At 48.9% G+C, this 17,341-nt stretch overlaps 2 non-coding genes and 1 pseudogene across 2 annotated transcripts; 2 read left to right on the top strand and 1 right to left on the bottom strand.

Annotated features, from left to right (window-relative positions):
* Positions 1-4,541: 4,541 nt before the first annotated feature.
* On the bottom strand, positions 4,542-5,437 carry LOC123475798 (annotated as a pseudogene).
* Positions 5,438-15,260: 9,823 nt separating this feature from the next.
* On the top strand, positions 15,261-15,333 carry Trnav-aac. The gene has a single exon. It is a non-coding gene; the product is annotated as a tRNA-Val (tRNA).
* A 101-nt stretch (positions 15,334-15,434) lies between these two features.
* On the top strand, positions 15,435-15,508 carry Trnav-uac. The gene has a single exon. It is a non-coding gene; the product is annotated as a tRNA-Val (tRNA).
* Positions 15,509-17,341: the final 1,833 nt, after the last annotated feature.

Here is a 17,341-nt window from a genome sequence, read left to right as displayed (position 1 = left end):
GAGGAGGTAGAGGTGGTGGCAGCTCCAATCCGCACAACCACTCATACGCACGAAAAGATGGACAACAACAAAACGATCAGCAGCAAAGCAGCCAACATGCCGGCTCAGTCGTCTGCTTCAACTGCAATGGAAACGGACACAAAGCTTATCAGTGTCCAACAAAAAGAGAAGAAGAACGTGGTCAGGCGAGACAAGAAAATTTCAACAAGAAAAGAGGTTTTGGTTGTATCTCTTCGTCATTGTGTCTGGTTGCACGGGAACACAAGGTCTGGAACGCTGATTCGGGCGCAACCAATCACATGACTGATCAACGGTCCTTCTTCACCACTTTCAAAATAATTCCACCCGGAACATGGAAAATCAATGGAATTGGTGGTGTTGAACTACAAGCCCTTGGTATAGGAAACATCGACGTCATTACAGAAGTAGATGGTGTGAAGCTTAAAGGAACATTCCACGACGTGTTATACGTTCCCGGTCTTGGAATTAATCTTTTTTCAATTGGAGCAGCCACCGACTGTAACGTCAATGTTGAGTTCACTGATACACAGGTCTTTTTCGCTAATAAGGAAACTAACGAAAAATTCATGACTGGCTCTCGTGTCGAAAACTCCCTCTACAGATTATGCGCTACGACCAAAAACCCAACGGAACTGAACGAAGAATCTTCAACAGCGCTCTACGGTGTTGGTAATGGGAGTACCAAGGCGTCCCTCGAACTTTGGCATAGAAGATTCGGCCATCTCAACTGTCAAGACATTTTAAAGATCAACAAATCTAAAGCAGTATGCGGCCTGCACCTCAACGACGTCAAAAAACCACTCATATGCGAAGGTTGCATCTTTGGAAAGCTCCACCGTAGCAAGTTCCCAACCGGATGCGGCCGCGTGGAAAATATCGGCGACTTGATCCACTCCGATGTCGGGGGTCCATTACACGTGCCAACTCCTGAAGGCCATCGCTTCTTCGTCATCTTCAAAGACGACAACAGCAGTTATACAGTAGCCAAACTCATGAAGACGAAAAATGAAGCTGGCACGCATTTCATGGAATTTGCAGAAATGATGAAAACCCAAACCGGAAGGCCAATAAAAATACTCAGGACGGACCAAGGAACCGACATCCTCGGTGGAAACTTTAGCGAATACAAAAAACGTACTGGTCTTATTCATCAAACTACTGCTAGGTACACTCCACAACAAAACTCTCGTTCCGAGAGAACGATGCGTACAGTTGTAGAGGCCGTGAGAAGTGGCCTGTACACTAACGACAACAGCAACCAACTTCCGTGCAACATCAGAAATGAAGTCAGAGAACTCTGGGGCGAATTTCTTCTGTCTATCGTTTACATATTCAACCGGACTCTCACCAGCCACACAGAAGTCACTCCGTTCGAGAAATTATTCGGCAAGAAACCATCGGTTGCCCACCTAAGGGTTCTCGGCTGCCGCGCATACGCCCACGTTCCCGACCAGCTACGCAAGAAACTAGATCCTAAAGGCGAAGCATGTTGGATGGTCGGCTACGGTGAAAATCAAAAGGCCTGGCGACTTTGGAACCCTGTTGAGAGGAAAATAATCGTTTCCCGTGATGTGACCTTCGATGAAACAATCCTGATTGGAGATCACCCACTCACAGCTGAAAAGGGCAATAGCCCAATGGAACCAATGCAACTATTAGTAGAAGTACTTAATCAGACTCAACTAATCGAAGGTGTAGATGAAAGCCAAGACACTCCCGATAATCAAGATGCATCAGTCGAAGAAGCTCCCCAAGTCGAGGCCTTAGAGGAGGAGATTGAACGGGCTCCTGGCGGCAGAAATGAAGAGGGTACGGAAGTCCTCGACGTTGCGAATGCGGAACCTGTTCACGCTGTGACTCCTGATCACGCCAACAAGAATCAAGAAGTGGATGAAGTCCCCAACGTTGACGCCCCACCAATATCGATTCACGATTCACACAATTATCGAAGACCAACAAGATCCGGCCGCGTGCCAAGATACACGGATCGATACATGGAATATATGGAATCATTCGGAAATGCAGCATCCACTGATCCAGCCCCTAAGCGCTCTTCATTTTTCGAACTAGAAGTTGATGAACCACAAACCTACAAACAAGCGGTGGAATCAAGATATGCGGAACAGTGGTTACCAGCTTTCAAGTCGGAGTATGACTCTCAGATCAAGAACAAATCGTGGGTGCTCATCCCAAAATCCCATGTACCAACTGAGTGCGCTATACTGCCTCACAAATGGGTTGGGAAATATAAGCCGGGCTATGGAGACCCACTGAAGCCAGATTTCGTGGCCCCACGCTTTAAAGGAAGATTAACAGTTGTTGGATGTCACCAGCAGTACGGCGTCGACTACGAAGAAACGTACGCACCTGTGCCACGCCTTGACTCAATTCGATCTGTTCTATCACTCACCGCATCACTCGGATACAAATCATTTCAGTTCGACGTGGCCACTGCGTTTCTGAACGCGGATGTTGACAAACCAATTTTCATGACCCAACCCGAAGGATTCGTGGTGTCTGGAAAAGAGGATCACGTGTGTAAGCTTTTGAAAGCGGTCTACGGCATAAAGCAGGCTCCCCGTCTTTGGTGCAAGACCTTCATCGCCGCCCTACTCAGATATGGTTTTAAGGCACTGGACGCAGATATGTGCGTGTTCATCCTGGTCAACAATAGCATCGTGTCATATCTCTTCATCTGGGTAGATGACGGATGGTTTTCTAGCAGTTCTGATGAGGAGTGTCAACGCTTCGCTACTTGGATCGGTAACGAATTGGAAGTAAGATGTCTCCCCCCGACCAGATTCGTTGGTATGAACATCGAGTACGACAGGGAAAATAGACAAGTATTTCTCTCGCAGCAGCACTCGATACTCAAGGTACTGGAACAGTTCGGCATGACGGATAGCCGTCCCAAGCTGACCCCAGCCGAATCCAGCGTTCACCTTTCTAGTTCGATGGTGCCACGCAACGAGGGGAAAGTGGACATGTCTTTAATCCCCTACCGTGCGGCAGTTGGATTCCTGCTCTATCTCTCATCTACCACTAGACCGGACATTGCCTACGGCGTTGGACAAGTGTCTAAATTTTGTGAAAACCCACAGCCGGCGCACTGGAACGCAGTCAAACGTATATTCGCTTATCTGAAAGGTACGCTCGACTTCGGTATATGGCTGGGTGGACGGAAGGATGAAGGAGCCGTAGTCTATACCGACGCCGACTACGCCAGTGATGTAGACGACCGAAAATCCATCTCAGGATGCATCGCTTTCTACAAGGGAGGGCCAGTGGCATGGTCGTGCAGGAGACAAGAATGTGTGTCCATCTGGACTACCGAGTCGGAATATGTGTCCTTATCAGATGGAGCGAAGACAGCTCTTTGGCTCAACGCGCTGGCTAACGGCCTAAACTCCTCTCCGGTCCCAATGGAAAAGTCTTCAGGCGACGAGGTACCACCAAATCCCGTTAAGATGTATTGCGACAATCAAAGTGCTATTTGTCTGGTCAAAAATCCGGTCCATCCGCGGCGATCAAAACACATTGACGTGAGATATCACTTTGTAAGACAGCTGCAAGAAAACAACAAGATCGCCGTCGAATTCGTTAGCTCCAAAGACCAACTGGCCGACATCTTCACGAAGGCTTTGCCAGCGCCAAGGTTCCAAGAGTTACGTGAACGCATCGGGGTAGGACCATACGAGAAGAATTGAGGAGGTACGGGTTTGAGAGAGGGTATTAGAAACGGCTGTCCATTTGGCAAACCCGCTTTACCCCCTTCCCCTCCTTTGAGCAAGTGACGACGCCAGGCTTTTCTTTTAGTCTGGCAACGTGGGTGGGAGTCATCTTAGAAAAGGGGGGGCTTCCTTTATTCTTCCTTCTTGTCCGTGATCTCGTGGAGTGTGGTAACGCTGTATGTGCTCTGTGTTTCGTATGTGTGTCTCTAATGTTGCTTTGTGTATCCATGGTGTCGCCAACAATATACACTCAGTGCATTATATCCTTTTATTTTTATTAGCTATAGAAGTCGATTGAGTGCTGAGGGGGACGCCCAAAGATTCCTGAGTCTCGCTCACATAACTAGCCTTCTGGCTGTCAAGTGACCGTTGGCCTGGCTGAAGACTCTCATCAGAAAAGGAAAAGTCTTCCTCAGGGTTTGAAACCGAACACAACTCGGTTGCATCCATCTTTTCATCCACATCGTTATCCATCTGATCTATCATGGATGGAATAGATGGTACTCTAGGTGCAATTGTATCGGCTGGCACATCGTCCCCCCCCCCGAAAGGGTGGGAAAAGAATTGGTGTCCACACTCGGTATCGAACCTGAAACCTCTAGAGTCGGAGACCCGAGTTCAACCAAACGAGCTACATCAGATTCAATTTCCTCAGCTTCCTCGACGGGGGAATGGGAAGAGGCAGTACGACTCCTTTTTTTTGATTGTTTTTGTTGGTCGCGGAATTCCCTCGTCTCTTTCATTTTCTTTTTCCTTACCGAATAAGACGCCACAGACGAATCCACACAGCTAGTGTCTTCAGCGTCAGAATCGGTGTCAGAAAGAGACTCAGCTTCATCGGGTTTCGAAATTGGATCCTCCGGAGCTTTATCAAAAACGACAACAGGCGACATCGTTGACCTCTGGGCTAACTCGGGAAATGAATCAGCGTCAACAGTTGGAGCAATTGGCATTTTCCCGCCACCAGTCGGCCCTGTCTCCTGGGGCTTCCTAACAATTTTAACTGTCCCACGATTTGTTAGTACACTACTATAGCTACGTGTTCCCATGGGGCCTTTTAAAATGGTGCTGGGGGTGGTTAAACTACGGGGTTGCTTGGGGCAATTAGCTAAGACATGGGTGGGAGAATCACACATGCGGCATGTGTGCATTTGTCCTGCATAAGACACCATTAGTGGATCCTTGTAGCTTCCAAAGGTGATAAAAGATGGGATGCCCTTGTTGATCTCCATATCCACATTGACAACTCCAGTCTTTATCCCGTTCCACCTTGGAAGCGACCTATCCTGATACGTGTCCCAAAACACCCGAGAAATCACTCCAAACTCGCGCAATCTCTTGTTTAGCAGGCTAAGGTCATCATCGAATTTGAAATGTTGGATTCTAACGCGTACGAGGTTAACTGACCTATCTCTAACTCTAATTCGGACCTCCTTGCCACTAATGACTACAGATTCTTTTGCACTAAATTTATTCAAGAATGCAATATGGTCTTTGACGGTCTTGAACCCAATTCGGAAAACGCAAAAGGCTCGCCCTGGTAGGCGAGAAACAGCATCAAAGATGCTGTCAGATTCATTATTATCATGCTCGAAACATTCGTAGAATTCATGCCTGGTCACTTCAGTATTACCAAAAGAGATTTCGGCAGTACGTGGCCAGACGTCTGGGGATTCCGTTCCCATTTTACCCACAACAAAGGGGCAAAGAGGCGGGAAAAATGCTAAAAAGAAAAAAAAAAAAAAAAAAAAGGGCCAATACCAAAATGGCGCCTTAACAAACAAAACAAGGGAAACAAAACGAATTACAAGATCCAATACAACCAGAAGAGAGAGAGAAAAAAAAGAACAAAACAGTTTCTTTGGACTCACCGCAAGATGTCACTCTTGGGAGATCAGTTAGACACGTCTGTTAACAGCCGAACGCGCTAGCCAATTGCGCCACAGAGGCACATAAATAAATTCTTGCACAAAATCAAAATTATGGATAACATAATTAACATTTAACAGAGGTATGATTTCATTTTAGGTACAACACTATTCTCTTCAAAGACAAACTGCCAAATCGGTGGATGGGTAGATTCAGTTATGTGTGTGTTTGCTGATAACATGTGTCTGTACATGGACTCTTCCAACTACAGAATGTGATTATTTCCCTATCTCTCCGTATTAAAGCTTGTCAGGTGATGTTATTTGGACGTCTAAACTAAACCACAAATCTTAAATAGAGTTTCGGACAAAGATTCTTACTACATTCATTGTTCTTAATGAAACATATAACTTAAGAAGATATATAGATTTCAATTTCAGAAGGAGAGGGAAAAGAGCGAGTTGCGGATGCCTTCTACCAGCCAAACACCGTAAGCTATTCAAGGTTGATAAGTTACAGCTTAGCAGCATGGATTACTCAAAGAAACATAAAATTTGCTTGTTAGTGTTGTTTGTTTGTTTTTTTTTTGTTTTTTTTTGTTTTTTGTACTTGAAAACAAGCACGAGCTTAAAATGATCGCGGTTTCTAGATGGATCCCGAAATTTTCCCTTTCTCCTTCTTTCGTGGTGAAAGAAAAAATATGCTTATCTTCTTTAAGGTTCATTCGAAGCGTAGGGATGGATTGGTAAATTAATGATTCTTTTTTAATGACTAATCTAAAATGTCAACAACAAAAAAAGTAGATTGCTGACAGAGGATTTGTTGTTTTGCACATCATTTACTTGATATTGTCACGTGGTCAATGACCACGTTATGTGATCCGGTATGCAATGCTACCGGACGTGTGACGTCAGTGTTTCCCCCCCATATATAGTCCCCCGTTGTCGTGTATCAAGCCCCCAGTCTTAGTCTTGTGAACCGTCAATACAACTTACTGTTACATGGTGGAGATGCAGAACCTCTGGTAAGTCTCTTTTTTTGGTTGTGTTTCTGTTCGATTCTGTGCTGCGGAGGCGGTGGCTGTCAGGGACCCCTGAGAGTCGACGACCCAACTGGTCTTAGCACCTTAAATTGTTGGGGTACGGGGTCACGGCTCCGACCGTAGGGCAATCGGGGGAAGCATAACGAAGGAGAGACGCCGGGGGGAAAACGGTGGAAAGGGCTAAAGCGGGGCAGACGGGTACATTGAGGGAACGTGGATAGCGGAAACTGTGAGCCGAAGTGGTCGGCAAGAATCGGGGCAGTGAACCGTGAGCCGAAGAATTCGGCAAGAAGCGGAGAAGTAACCGTGAGCCGAAGTATTCGGCAAGAATCGGGGCAGTGAACCGTGAGCCGAAGAGTTCGGCAAGAAGCGGAGAAGTGACCGTGAGCCGAAGTGTTCGGCAAGAATCGGGGAAGTGAACCGTGAGCCGAAGAGTTCGGCAAGAAGCGGAGAAGTAACCGTGAGCCGAAGTGTTCGGCAAGAATCGGGGAAGTGAACCGTGAGCCGAAGAGTTCGGCAAGAAGCGGAGAAGTAACCGTGAGCCGAAGTGTTCGGCAAGAATCGGGGAAGTAAACCGTGAGCCGAAGTTTACGGCAAGAATCGGGGAAGTGAACCGTGAGCCGAAGAGTTCGGCAAGAAGCGGAGAAGTAACCGTGAGCCGAAGTGTTCGGCAAGAATCGGGGAAGTAAACCGTGAGCCGAAGTTTACGGCAAGAATCGGGGAAGTGAACCGTGAGCCGAAGAGTTCGGCAAGAAGCGGAGAAGTAACCGTGAGCCGAAGTTTACGGCAAGGATCGGGGAAGTGAACCGTGAGCCGAAGAGTTCGGCAAGAAGCGGAGAAGTAACCGTGAGCCGAAGTGTTCGGCAAGAATCGGGGAAGTAAACCGTGAGCCGAAGTTTACGGCAAGAAGCGGGGAAGTGAACCGGGAGCCGAAAAGTTCGGCAAGAAACAAGCGGTGCGAGGATTGCGGGAAGTAGATGATAGGAGAGGAGGACGTAAGGAGCGGGGAGAGAATCCGAGACGCTCGGGGACGGTTCGTGGCACGGGGTAGTTGGGGGATACCCGAGATCGGGAGTGCATCCCAGGGGCGGGCGAGGACGCGCAGTCGACCGCTGAGGGAAAGCGGAACGGAAGAGCGAGGAGAAATAGAGGAAGGGGCTAACGAACCCCAACAGGGGCAGCGACCGGCATCCGTTCGGCAGGAGTATCATCTCACATTCAGTGAGGAGGAAACTGAGCGGTGGGAGGACGCCGAAGAGGAAGAAGGATCGGGAGAACACGAAGAAGAGCAGCCAGAGTGGGATTTCACGGATTTGAGAAGAAGATCATCGAATATCAGTAGCTACATCCGGGGATTCAGAGCAGCTCAACAGCAAGTGGGCGCAAGGCACGCGATGGCCGCACAGATAAAATTCCAATCCCCACCCACCTTCGGGGGGAAGGACGGGGAAGACGTCGTGCAGTGGATGCATCGATACGAAAGAATCGGGAGATATAATCGATGGGGAGTTGAAGAACTTCGCGACCACGTGGAGCTGTCGCTGTCCGGGGCAGCGCAGAAGTGGTACTCATACAAAGAGGCCGCGGGACAACTAGCAGCCGAATGGGAGGATGTTGCAGGACCGCCAATTGTACCCGGAGTTAAAACACAGCTGTTGGAGCAATTCAAGCCAGTCAATCAGAATCGATTCAATGAAGCGAATCTGAGAGAACGCAAACAAGAAATCGAGGAATCCACGATCGAGTATTTTTACGACATCCTGGATTTATGCCGCAGAGTAGACCCGAATATGACCGAAGCTACGAAATTGGCGCACCTATGGAGAGGACTCAAGCCAAGTTTACTAGAGAAGCTCTGGAGTTTGAAACCCAACTCGTGTGACGAATTCCTTCAAGAAATTAAGCGGTATCAGGAAATGACGTCCCGAGCAAGACACGAGGAATGGGCGATGGGCGTGGTCGGAAAACAAACACCAACGACGGGAGATGAGAGAATGGATCGAATGGAAAAATTGCTAGAGGGACTAATGGGAGCCGTGGCATCAAGGAACGCATCAGGGGCAGCCGCACAGCAAGGAGAAAGAGCGGAGAGTCAACAGTATCGGTCGGATAACCGATCGATACTGAAATGGACTTCGGATGGGAAACCTATCTGCAGCAGATGTAAGACGGAGGGGCACATCGGGAGAGAGTGTCCAACAAGAGAAAACGGTCAGGGAGGCCTGAGGGGTCGGACGCAGGACGGAAAGGTCGTGTGCTACGGGTGTGAAGGGATAGGACACATACGTCGCGACTGCCTGAGCTCCCAGCGAGGAGGGGGGCACCACAACAAAAACAGCATCAGCAGGTGCGATTCGCTGGAGAGGGTAAGCAAGTAATTGGTCTAGTAGGGACAGAGCATGGAGACCCGGAGGTGCTAGCATGGCCAATTCTGAAGATCGACATCCAGAGGATGGTAGTACTGGATGTGTTGTGCTGGGGAAACGGGTGGCTGCCGTGATAGACACAGGGGCGGTAGTGTCCGTGTGTTCGCCCAAATTAGTGAGGGAACTAGGGATAACAGTGACACCATGGCGCGCAAATCGTCTAGTATCAGTTGACGGCAAGGAGATTCAACCGGGAGGAGCCGCAAGGCTGTTAGTATCGGATGGGAAGATGACCGTCGAGGGGGAGGCTTTGGTTCTGGACGGCGACATCGACTTACTTCTGGGGAAGGACATGTTGGAGAAACTTGGAACGCGGATGAAGATTGGGGCGCTACCGGAGATCTTCATTGGAGACATTTCCCTCGGAGCACTGGGGGAGGAGATGATGGAGGAAGCACCGAAACTAGTAGTCCAGAAAGGATGCTGGGTCCCACCCCGATCGATGAAAGTGGTCGCAACTCAACCACTAGATTTGAAAGGGTTTGGCGAAAGTGCACTGGTGGAACCATCCCAAGCATTGCAGAGGACGAAAAGGGTGTCGACGGGAAAGGTCCTGGTTAGCGGCATGGGAACAATCGGACAGATGGCGATAACCAACTTATCGGATCACCAACAATGAATCGAAGAGGGGACGGTGTTAGGAATAATCGAGCCAGTGACCGAAATCAAGGAGGGAGACTCGCCAGTAGCCGTCGCGACAGCAGGGGCAGAGAAGAAAGCGTTTCGGGAGCACGAATTTGAAAGCAGGATTGGAGAAGGGGTAACGCCGACAGACAGAGAAAAGATCCGAGAAGTGTTAGTGGAATATGGCGACTGTTTTTCGTGGCCCGGAGACCAACTAGGACTGTGTACGGCAGCAGAGCATACAATAGATATCGGGGAAGCAAAACCAATTCGACAATCACCCCATGCGCGGGCATGGAAGGAGAGAATCATTATAGAAGCTCAGTGCAAGGAAATGGAGAAAGCAGGAGTTATCGAACCCTCGAACAGCCCATGGGGAGCGGCAGTGGTCCTGGTCAGAAAGAAGGACGGGACGTGGAGATTTTGTGTTGATTACCGGCGCCTAAATGCAGTGACGATAAGTGATGTGTATCCGCTGCCGAGGATAGAGGAGACTCTGGCACGATTGGAGGGGGCGGCGTTCTTTTCAATCATGGATTTGCAGTCAGGATACTGGCAAGTGCCCATTAAGGAAGGTGACCGTCCGAAAACGGCGTTCGTCACAGCGGATGGGCTATACCAATTTAAGGTGATGGCAATGGGGCTGTGTACAGCACCCGGAACTTTTCAAAGAATGATGGACGTGGTATTAAGTGGTCTCAGATGGACAACGTGTCTAGTTTATCTGTACGATATTGTAGTGTACTCTCGGTCGTTGGACGAACACGTGCAAGGACTGCGCGGGGTACTGGGACGTCTGAGAGGGGCAAATCTAAAAGTGAAGTTGGAAAAATGTACGTTCGCCCAGCCACAACTACGGGCGTTGGGACATATCGTGGATAAAAATGGGGTGTTACCGGATCCGAAGCAAGTGCAGGCAGTGAGAGACTTCCCGCACCCTCCGTTGGATGGTTCCAGAGCGGCAAAAGTGAAGAAAATAAGGGCGTTCCTAGGCATGTGTTCGTACTATAGAAGATTTATCGACGGATTCGCGAAAATCGCCAGACCGCTACACGATCTTGTGGGCGAAAAAAAAACATTTACCTGGGGAGCGGAGGCCATGGAAAGCTTCGAGGCTCTAAAGAACGCGCTAATGGGAGCTGCGCAGTTGGCGTACCCGGATAACACAAAGCCCTTCGAAATCCATCCCGACGCTTGCGAATACGGGATCGGGGCGGCCTTAGTACAGAAGGGGGAGACAGGGGAGAGGCCAGTTGCCTTTGCCAGCAGGCTATTATCCCGAACAGAGCGGAATTATTCCATTACGGAGAAGGAGTGCTTAGCCCTGGTTTGGGCGGTGAAGAAATTCCACAGCTACATCTGGGGGACAAAGGTGAAAGTGGTGACGGACCACCACGCCCTTTGTTGGTTAACAACAAAGAAAGATTTGGCGGGCAGATTGGCACGGTGGGCATTGTCCATACAGAACTATCAGCCCGAAATTGTGTATAAAAGTGGGCGGCTCCATGAGGACGCTGATGCACTATCTCGGTATCCGATGGATGGGATAGAAGACAATGACGACGAAGAGGACCTGCTACCGGTATACACGACAGCATGTGAGGAGGAGCGTCGTTGGACGAGAGAAATGCAAGGGGCAGTCCCGGGATGGGTGGAGGTACGCAGGCAACTGGAAAGGAGTACAGCCGTGGCCTACAAAAATTTCGTGCTGATTGATGGACTACTGCATCGCCGAACCTTGGGTAAACAAGGAATGAGGTTGCGTCTATGCGTACCCCCGGATCAACGGTTGGAGATTTTAGACGCGTACCATGGCGATCGTTGGGCTGCGCACTTAGGAGTGAAGAGGACGCTAGGGCGGATAGAGGAAAGATACTACTGGCCACGCTTACGACAGCAGGTACTAAACTACGTGCGGGCATGTCCGCAGTGTCAGGCAAGAAAAAGTCCGCCAGTAGAACCTCAGGGACACATGGAAATCATCCGCGTGGAGAGACCTTTCGAAAAAGTTGGGATGGACATATTGGGGCCTTTTCCCGTGTCGGTGGGGGGCAAGAAGAATATCATCGTTGCGGTGGATTATCTCACCAAGTGGGCAGAGACGAGGGCTGTTTCAACTGCGACGGCCCGGGACGCAGCTGAGTTCTTCGTCGAGGAGATTGTCTTACGGCATGGGGCGCCGGAGGGTGTGGTTACCGACTGTGGAAAGTGTTTCGTCGCGGAGTTCACGAAGGAAGTCATGCGTCTAATGGAGGTGGACCATAGAACGACAACTCCTTATCATCCCCAGGCCAACGGCCTGGTAGAAAGACTAAACCACACGCTGGGGGACATGCTATCGATGTATATAAACAGCACACACACTAACTGGGATGACATTCTGCCCTATATTACATTCGCGTACAACTCTAGTGTTCAGGAATCGACCGGAAAGACACCTTTTTACCTTCTCTACGGCAGAGAAGCGCGGTTGCCGGCGGATGTAGTGATGGGAGTACGCGCGACGCCTCTTGCAGAGGATCCTGATGCACTGGCCCGGAATTTGGAAGCCGCGAGAAAGATGGTGAAAGAACGATTGGTACAGGTACAAGAACGACAGAAGCGGTACTATGACGCGACTCGAAGAGCTACACCGCAATTCAGCCCAGGGGAAGAAGTACTGGTGTACAAGCCGTTCCGGAAGGTGGGGAGAGCCGAAAAGTTACTTCACCGGTGGCTGGGACCATTCGTGGTGGTACACCAGGCGTCGGCATTAAATTACGAAGTAAAGAGACCAAGTGGTCGACAGACAGAACTGGTGCACGTGGTGAAAATGAAAAAATTCGTCAGAGGGGCCGAATGGACAGTGGTAGACAAAGAAAGTACGGGAGCAGAACCGAGAAGAATAAAGCCGCAATGCAGCAACCTAATTGCCGGGGGAAAGGACATCCGTGACCGAGAGGCCGAAACTAGAGAGACTACACCCCGGGACGAGGAGGTGCAAGAAGCCCGAAATGAAAGGATTGACGATCAGGTGCGGCGATCGACACGAGCCCGGATGCCACCGGTACGATACGGACAAATGCCGCAGGAGGCAGTGGGGGCTCTTCTCCTTCTGCTAGGACTACTGGGACCGCTGATGGGGGTACAACCCAGTCAAGGACATTCCCAAGAGGCTTTTGTGAGGGATGGAGTAATATTCCAATTACAAGGGGAGGTCTTCTTTAGTGACTCGGAGTGGGTAGTAGAAACCGATGTCTCATTCAGTCCCATAGAAAACGCCCTGAACAAACTGCACCTTTGGTTCACAGACTCGGCCAAGAAGAAAGAATCGCAGGCGGAGGAAACAAGATGGAGTGCACGGTTACGGGCGCAGATGGTGGAAAGGGCGACGGACGGGTTGGAGCTATTGGGACTTGTACGTGAACGGTACGACACGCTGCGGGAGGCGGTGGTAGGAGGGCCCAGGAGGGTCAAGAGAGGTTTTATCGACGTCGGCGGTACCGCACTGCACTGGCTGTTTGGGGTGGCGACAAGTCAAGATCTAGAAGGACTTAATGGACAGCTGCAGGCCTTGGGAGGAGAAACGTCGGGGATAGTGAGTGCGGTGGCTCATCAAGCAACGTTAGTGAATGAGACATTACGAGAACTCGGGGAACATGTACTGGCCATGCAGCAGCTGGACAGAGCGCACCAATCACTGGAGAAGGAATTCAACAAATGGAGACAGAATGTGGTGAGTGCCGTGAACGCTCTAGAAAGTCAAGTGATTATGACGGCGAGGATGGACGAAGCCTTTCGAGCTGCTCAGAGAGTTCTAGACTGGGCCAGCATGACATTGGAGGACATCGGCATTGGTCTCGCCCTGTTGGCAACCGGCAACTTACCCCCGGAACTTTTCCCACCTACTCAACTGCGATCGGTTCTTAAAGAAATTCGAGCTTCTTTGGCGAGGGGTTGGGCACTGACACCTGCTTTGCAGAATGGTGACCTGTGGAGGGCATACCAGGAAGCCCGGGTCGTCGTAGCGGCCACAACAAACGGGCTTCGGCTATTCATTCATCTGCCAATAATTGAGATTACTAAGACATTTGAGTTATATCGAACATTTGTGTTGCCAGTGTTTAGTGCTGCAGGTAACGTGGGTCTTCATTACGCACCCATTCCCGCATTTCTGGCGGTAGGGCGGGATCGGCAAACATTTATTGAACTGACGGAAGCCGAGGTACGCTCTTGCCAGGGAAAGGCGAGTTCGGTATGTCCGCCCAGTAAAGCTATCTACCGAAAAAATTTTAAGAAGACTTGTGTGATGGCGCTGTTCCTGCAGGACACTGACAAAAAGAAAACGGAGTGCGATCATGTTGTAGTAGAATGGAGAGGACCTGAAGCCATTTACCTGGGCCACCGGAGATGGGCAGTATCAATGAATAATCCACGCTCTCTGGTAATGGAGTGTCCCCAACAGACAGATTCGAGGGATTCTTCGAGAGCAGAGCTGCCGTTGGTCGGTATTGTCGAAATCCCGCACGGTTGCTCCATTCAAACTGATGAGTGGATTTTGCAGGCCAGTAGGCAACACTCGTTATCATCCACTAGGAAGGGGAACGACTTTGTGCCACGTCTGAAAGGGGTGAACTGGGCTGTAGCTACAGATGCCCAACAACAAGGAAGCATGACGAGCGGGAAATCTACGAACTCATCGCTGCAGGCTTCATTAGAAGCGTCCTTGAAACGGATCGGCGGCAGTCTGACGAACGCAGCTAGTTTTGGTAAAACTATCCGTGCTTTGGAAGTAGACGATTCGGAAAGGGGAAAACGAGCGGCGGAACATCATACATATCCATTCGAGCTATGGGGTGTGGGAGCAGCGTTGTTTATGGCCAGTGTGGCTGTGTGCAGCATCCAGTGGTGCCGAGGGAGAAAAGGAGACGTTAATATGGCCGACCTTCGGGAACGCCTACGAGTGGTGGAGGAGTTCGTCGAGGAAGAAGCTAAGAAGCGACGTGCGCGGCGGTGGAGTACCATGCATTGCCTTACGGAAATAGACAACCGTATGGCAGCGCATGAAGAGACTTGCTTGACAACGCTGCGCGAGCTAGAGTCGTCCATTGAGCATCTGGCATAGGGATGATGTTTTTTTTTTGGGGGTGTCATGTGGACTGTATCATGTAGCAATGTTCCCGGTTTTCTTTCGGTCTATATTTTTTTTGTGTTGTTTGTTTTAGTAATGCATTCGGGGACGAATGCAGCTAGAGGGGGGGATGTCACGTGGTCAATGACCACGTTATGTGATCCGGTATGCAATGCTACCGGACGTGTGACGTCAGTGTTTCCCCCCCATATATAGTCCCCCGTTGTCGTGTATCAAGCCCCCAGTCTTAGTCTTGTGAACCGTCAATACAACTTACTGTTACAATATTGCATGTGTGCCGACTAGCTCAGCAGTTAGAACATGAGATTCCTAATCAAAGGTTGGTAGGTTTAACCCCAACGTAAATTGGATAATACAAAGTGTTGGTTACATGACTTGCTATAATTCAATTTCAATGTAGTAATTGTTATACATGTGTTCCCATAGTGTAGTGGTTATCACGTCGGCCTAACACGCTGAAGGTCCTCAGTTCGATCCTGGGTGGGAACAACATTATTAATTCCAAATCAAATGTGAAAGTTGATTTCTATAAGATATTACCGATTCTATGGTCAGTTGCATCGAAACCATCACTGATGCGATGAATAAACGTTCTCATAGTGTAGCGGTTATCACGTCGGCTTTACACGCTGAAGGTCCTCAGTTCGAGACCTGGGTGAGAACAGTGGTTTTTCAATTTTGCAATAAAGACTCAGATCACCGCCATCACGTACATGTGTGTGAAGCAACCAAATTTGTTTATCATCAACGACCTGAGTGCTACGCCACAACTTTAACCAACGTTACCAAAACCTTGTTATCTGTAGAGCAATCATGGATTTCCATCACTGATGACTCGGCCAGCACGAAGGCAAATTATTAGGGAGGTTTTTAAAAATACCAATGCAGTGTCTGTGTGTTCACACCTTTGTTCAATCTTCTATTCCAACGCCCCTGGGTGGGATCGAACCACCAGCCTTCTTTTTTTTTTTTTTTTGTAAAATTCTCTTTTATTTTCTGTTAATTTTCAATTTTCAAAAAACAAAACAAACAAAAGCAAACAAAAACAAACAAATAATTTCGCCCCTCGGATGCAGACGTTATTAGGGCAGAGAAAAGAAAATTTGGCAATGGGGGTCTTAGAGCAAAACAGAAACAAAAACAAGCAAATGCAAGGGATCATAGGTGGTGCTAAACAAAAATAAACAAAAGTAAACAATAGCAGATGACATTGGGGTAGGATATTACAATAAACAAAAATAAACAAAGATCTTACATATTTAGGTATTAAATAAAACACAAACAAACTAAATGAACAAAATGAAAGTAAAATATAGGAAAAGATAAAAAAGAATGGTGGATTTAACTATGGGGGTAAAGTGTTTTCCATAAGCTCTCTACTTCTTCTTGTTTTGGGGTACGTTGATGGTTCCTTGCCTTCCAGTTGATGAAGATGTAGGCAGCCAGAAGAGTAAACGCTTGCCGGAGATTCCCTATTGGCCCAAAATGACCACGAATCAGATCTTCTTTTGATGTCTTGCAGCCCTTTTGACGCATGATTCCTTCCAACCAGCTCCAAACGGTGAGGCGTTCAGGACACTGGAACATCATATGCTCATCGGTTTCGGGGTCTTGATGGCAGATTGGGCATTTTGCGTCCTTGTTGGGATCCAACCGATGGCATCTGGTCCTGGTAGGGAGAAGTCGCTGGTTGAACAGGAACATGGTCTCTCTGATGTTACTAGGAAGGGCTGCAGTCGCCTTCCAGATTCGTGGCCAATCCAGATTAGGCCTCAGGATCTCCAGCTTTCCCATTGTCGTCACCTCCAGGACCCAATGGTTGTAAGTTTTCCGATGAACCATTGGATTCCCCTGCACCAGGATTGAAGATGCAAAGAGTTGCTTGATTTGATGCAGGGGTTCCTGAAGGTAATAGGGCCTCTTCATGACTGCTACGGGTACGGTGTTGTCCTTGTAGAGTGGCAATAAGGTTCGGAGAGGGAAGGACATCCAATACCGAAGTAGAGAGCTTTCTGGGCTGTTGGGGCCTGTCAGGACTTTATACATGGGGCACAGGAAAAGGGAACGGTAAAACAGGTGTGTGTTGACCATTCCCAGTCCCCCTTGTTTGACAGTACGGTATATTACAGTTTTCTTCGGCCTTTCTACTTTTCCCATCCATAGGAACTTCATGACAGCCTTTGAAACCTGGTCAGCTATATTTGGATTACAAGGTAATACCTGTGCAATATACACAGTTCCCGAGAGAGCCTTCGACTTGAGGAAAATCACCTTTTGGTAAATATTAAAACGTCGACAGGCATTCTCTCGCAGAATACCATTTAGAGAGCCGAATGCATCATTCCAGACCCTACCAGCTGTCTCGACTATGGAGTGAGAGAATTTAATTTCTAACAGGGACAATGTTGGTGCTGACACAAGCCACTCAAGAGGCCAAATTGATCTAGAGCTCCAAGTCCCGAGTCCCAGGGCTTTTGTTTTCTCCTTATTCATCCTT

This window comes from Daphnia magna, linkage group LG9 (assembly GCF_020631705.1).
Source record: "Daphnia magna isolate NIES linkage group LG9, ASM2063170v1.1, whole genome shotgun sequence".
Classification (NCBI taxonomy): Eukaryota; Metazoa; Arthropoda; class Branchiopoda; order Diplostraca; family Daphniidae; genus Daphnia; species Daphnia magna.
The sequence above is the reverse complement of the archived record's forward strand: the minus strand, read 5'-3'. Positions and strand labels throughout refer to the sequence as shown.